A 5204-nucleotide genomic window follows, 5' to 3' on the forward strand; every position below is an offset into this window, starting at 1 on the left:
TGTGAGTGTTTTGAAAATGTTTATAACATTTATAAAATGCATATTGTACTCAGTATGGATTATTTTATTTTATTTTTTTTTTGTTTTACCCTTGTCTACATATTTGCAAAGCAAAACAACTGCTGTTTGACCCTGGCAGTGTGCTCCAGTAAAAAAGCACAAAAACCTGACAGCACTGAATTGAGACGTTAAAAAAGCTCATGCAGTATTCATAATCTCAGTTCTCCTTATATATTTAGTCAAAACTGACAGCTTGGTTGGGCGGTGTGCCTAAAATCTTATCCACAAACTAGCACAAGCTGCTAATTTTAGGCTTTGTTTACAGCAGATTGTGATATCTCTGAGGAGCTTTGGACCATGGATCTAAATATATATTTTGCTCTTGAATTAATTGGCCAGAAATGATTTCATCTAAGCATGTTTTGCAGCCGACGCAGTTGTGTAGGTATTAATCATTTAGTGAGCTGCTGTGATGCAGCTCATGAAACGTTGAGGCAAAGGAGATGATAATAATTCGTATCAACATACCAAAGTCGGTTGCCCTACCAAGCTTCTTTTTTTTTTTTGTCCTGATTGCACCCCCTCCGCCCCGTCTTCAGTGCCACATCAGGCACATTCTTCCAGCTCGGCGTTTGATTGGAATCTCTGAAAGGGCGGCGTTACAAAAGGCCACTCACACACCAATCCCTGCCTGCGTAAACTGACAGCTGTGCCATGGCAACAGTTTGGCGAGTTGCCAGGCTCTCCAAGTTGCCAGGCGCGAGGTTCCCATGGCAACGTCCATTTTGCCATCTTGGTCGGCGAGGTTGGTGTCGACCGAGGCGGATTACCGCAGGACAGAGAATTGCTTTCACCTGGGAGGAGGAAATGCATTCATATTTCAGCAGGCCTCGGCGGCGCTCCGAAACATTAAAAAACATTGCAACATTGATGTCACCCTCCCAGTCAGAGATGTTGCATGTATTATTCAAATTCGACGCAATAGCAGTGGTTACGTATTGATATTTAAATCTAAGAACTGATGCATAAAAACCCAGGCCTGACAGGACAAGAGTTTTCCATTTTCCCAGAGGTAGACTGTGTTCAGTTTACAGTCTCTACGCCACGAAATCACAGATAGAAGAATAGTTCTGTTGTGTTTGCTGTCCAACCCCACTGAGCATTCCTTCAAAAGTGACACGGGAGTCTGCGTTGCTGTAAAGTTGTGAGGATAGTGATGGAGCATGTGAGGAATTTTGGACTCGGAGTGACATCGCCCCGTTTAGGAAGCGCCCTTTGAATATTTTTCATACCAGTCCTACGGTAGATTTTTCACGGCCCAGGCAGGCCTGCTTCGAGGCGCAGCCAGAGAAACAAGGAGGGATAGCTGACATTGGCACAATTACACTGCATTTCTGGGTGAATTCACTGTGAAAATATTGCAGAGATGGGGAGTTAAGTAGAGAAGCTCGCAGGTATTAAAAAAGAAGATTGGCTCCCCGACCGACCGACCAACCGTCCATCTGCCGAAAAGAAGGCGGTGGGGGGGATTGCTGCAGGAGCGTGGTTGAAAGGGTAAGAGGCGGGAAGGGCTGAGTGAATGAGCAGAGGGAGGAGGAAAAGTAGGGAGAAGAGGGGGGTGCAAGTTGAAAGGAAGTTGCAGACATGGATAAAGTCTTTTATGCTCCCCGAAAAACTGAGGAACGATGATGGAAGATATGAAGCTGGAAACAGCGGCCCAGGTGGCTCCTGCACCTATACAATATAGTGAAGAATGAGACTTTGTTTGCAGTAAAGTGTCTCATTTTCACAAAATGTTAAACACATCAAGTATTTTTTATTTTTTTTGCAATGTGGAATATTTCAGTCCAGGTTAGATATGCATCTCAAGCTGGTTCAAATATCTGAACAGCATCGAAATACTCTTTTGTTTTATTCAGAAATAAATTAGATGATTCATAAATCTCAAATTGTGTTTAGAGTTTTGTAATCTATGTTAGGTTAGGTTTTTGGACCAGAGATGGTAAAATGTAGTCCAGATTCCTTATAAAACGGCAGAGCTATTCATTATGCAGCTGTGCTTTCTTACAGTAGCCAATCTCTTTTGACTGTATGTCACATAAAATAGCACAAAGAGGACAGCCGGCTGATGCACTGCTGTCCTCACGTTCTACGTAAAAGTATTGCGACAATGTGATTTTAGATTGACTGTGGAGCTTTTTTTTTCTTCTCTCTACTCTCTATAGTAACTTAAACACGGATTCCTTAAGTGCTAAGTGATTGTTTCAAATGGATACGATGTAATGTGCTTGAATATTCACAAGTTCAATAGGATCTGTTTTTGCACTTCTGCTCCCAATACTGAAATTCTCTCACTGGCATGTAGACAGCATATCATCTTGCCCCAGATATGTCTGAATCAGTGCTCAGAGTAACTTAACACTCCTGGCTTGTAGCTGTTGGAATGTACCACTCTGCTAGCCGTCCTGTAGTGAAAGCCCCACAATTACACATTCTGAGAGAGAGAGAGAGAGAGAGAGAGAGAGAGAGAGAGAGAGACAAAAAGGTTTGGGGGGTTTTGAAATTCATCATCATTTTTGACACGGAGGGGAACTCTGCATCGACCGTGAAGCAGAAGTCACCCAGATTAAGATGTCACAACTGACAGCAGAGCTGATGGCGATGACAGATGGCAGATGGTTTTTAACTCTCATGAAAATCTGTCAGCTATTTAGTGGAATCTGAGCTGTAGTTATTTAAACAACTCAAAATGGCTGGTAGGTTTTATCTGGGAAGATTGATGTGAGCTTAATTAGCGTCTTTCTGAGCGAAGATGTTTTGTAGACACCTGTGCTAAGGCCGTGAAGCAGAGTGCTGCCTCTGGTTTTGCTCTGTTGCTGAGCCTGATGGCTCTCGAACCATAGGAGGGAAAGGAGACGTTAAATATGAAGGCAAGCTGAAGTTTGCTTAGTCACCAGTAGAGGGCACCAAATCCCAAGAAATGAAAGGAAAGACTCAAGGTTGGAAAGTCTTTGTAGTACTCACACCAGCTGTTTTGTGGACATAAAAAAAAAAACATCTTTCAGGCTTGTGTCCTTGTGTAATAATTTTTGATTATGCAAGTTGTCTTTTTTGTTTCACACAGGAAGGTTTGCAGGGAAAATGCAACACTAAAAGACAATTTGTACTTGTTCATGTTGTTATATCTGACAATAAAATCACTATTACGGAACCAAACCTTTTCTATTATTGTTAGTTTCACTGGATTATTAATTTGATTACTTCTATTTTTGTGTAATTTAAGCGATTATTATTTTTAAAGACAATGTTTTCCTTTAAAAAGGAATAACAGTAATAAATAACAGCAAGGCATTTCCCCTTTTATCTCTTTTGTTATTTTCTTATTATTTATTAAAATGAATCATTTATTATTATAATTTCTTAAACTTCAACCCTGTAACACCCTGCAACCAATTCTTTGGCTTTGTCTGTGAACCTTTTTTTTGTTTTTTTTTACTGAAGTTTTGCTTTTGTTTTTTTTAGAAAAATGGTAATAATACCTCTACGTTAGGACTGTTCAGCTTCAAAATGCACTAGATTAAATTGCTAGGAGGATGTCAACAATGTGGCAGCAGTGAAGGAAAAGCATGGAAGGACATGAGGTAATTGGTTGTCTGGAGGACGGGAGGTAGACAGGTGCAGAGTGTGTTCACAGACACCTACGTCCTGCTGTTGAAGATCTTGTCTGGAGAGCAGCTCTACAATCTGGGCTCTGCAGTGTGAGGTAGTTGGTTGTATGGTTTCGCATAATAAACAGCACGGAGATAACTGTACAACCTTCTAGCTTTCCCTGCGGAGTCACTTGTTACGACGGCCGGCGTACCCCCAGCAGAGAGGTAAGTATGTTTTGTTACTCTCCCACATCATCACTTTCCTGATGCTTCACATCAGGGCTTCCTGGGCTCTTACCGCTTTTATCCTCTCCAGGTTTAATAACGCAGAGTCCTTATGAAGTCTCCTCCCTGCGAGCTTGTGTGAGATTATGTGGGCAGCTACAGTATGTGTGGCAGCTGGACATATTTGCTGTTGGTGTGCAGTAATCAGTGGCTTCCACTGCAGCAGAAATACCAAGCACCACTGACAGTTCTCTCTCTCTCGCTTTTTCCTCACAGCAGACCTTTAGAAACGAGTAAAAGTTTGTAGGTATAGTAGTTATGTGTTATCCTTGTTTCTTCTGTTACTTTTTGCCTTTTTATACTTAAACTCATTCACCTTAAAACTCTTCTGATTCTCACAGCTTCACTATTCTGCCTATTTCTGATTTAACCAAATCTGGCGTTGCAATGCTTATGAGAATATTAATCCTACTAATAACAATTTTAATAAAAAAAAAGCCCAGTCACTTCCAGAACTACATCCTACATATAGTTTATTGCATTAAATAAGCAATAATAATCGTGAATGTTGCTGTAACTATGTGAGTTTCTACAAGTAAACAATTAATTAAGTCTTAATGTTTCTCTGTTTTAAAGTTCATAGGGAACAAATTCTGAGTAGTTCATCTGTTGGAAAAAAAAAAATTGTTCAATATAAAAAACCCTAAGTTTTATTGGGAGGTTTCTGGATTTTATCTGCTGTTTTGGCATTTAAACAACTTATTTGTAGTTTCTGAAAAACTTGATCACTTTTCTACCTTTTCTCTAAGATGAGTGTAGCCAAATAGGCATAAAAGGATGACTGCAAAGATAATTTGTAAATGATCATCTAACATTTATCACAGTCGTCGTCTGGCAAATTTACAATATTTTTCTCAACCTTGCTCTTAGGAAAAGCAAAACTACCAGCGCATAGTCACTGGAAAAACACATTCTTATAGTAGCTGAAATGAAAGAGATTTGGCTAAACACAACAAAACTTTTAAAACAAATGTTTGCAGGAAATAACTTCAGAAAATACCAAAACTTATCTTCCTGCTAAAGTTATGAAAACTACAAAAAGCAGAGAGATGCTTTATTAAGTAAAAGCTGTAGGTAGGTCTCAGATAAGTGATTAGCATGGTTAGCAACATTAGCCTGACTAAAAGTGAAGCCTCTCTTTTTTTCACCTTGTCCTGCATTGATGATGGAATTAAAAAACTGGAAAAATCTTCTCTAGCACATCCCAGTGATTCTCATGAGGTTAAGATCCGGGCTCTGTGTTGGTCGATACATGTGTGAAAATGACGT

Source organism: Poecilia latipinna, unplaced genomic scaffold (genome assembly GCF_001443285.1).
Source record: "Poecilia latipinna isolate Pla-1442-1.1 unplaced genomic scaffold, P_latipinna-1.0 Scaffold437, whole genome shotgun sequence".
Taxonomy (NCBI): Eukaryota; Metazoa; Chordata; class Actinopteri; order Cyprinodontiformes; family Poeciliidae; genus Poecilia; species Poecilia latipinna.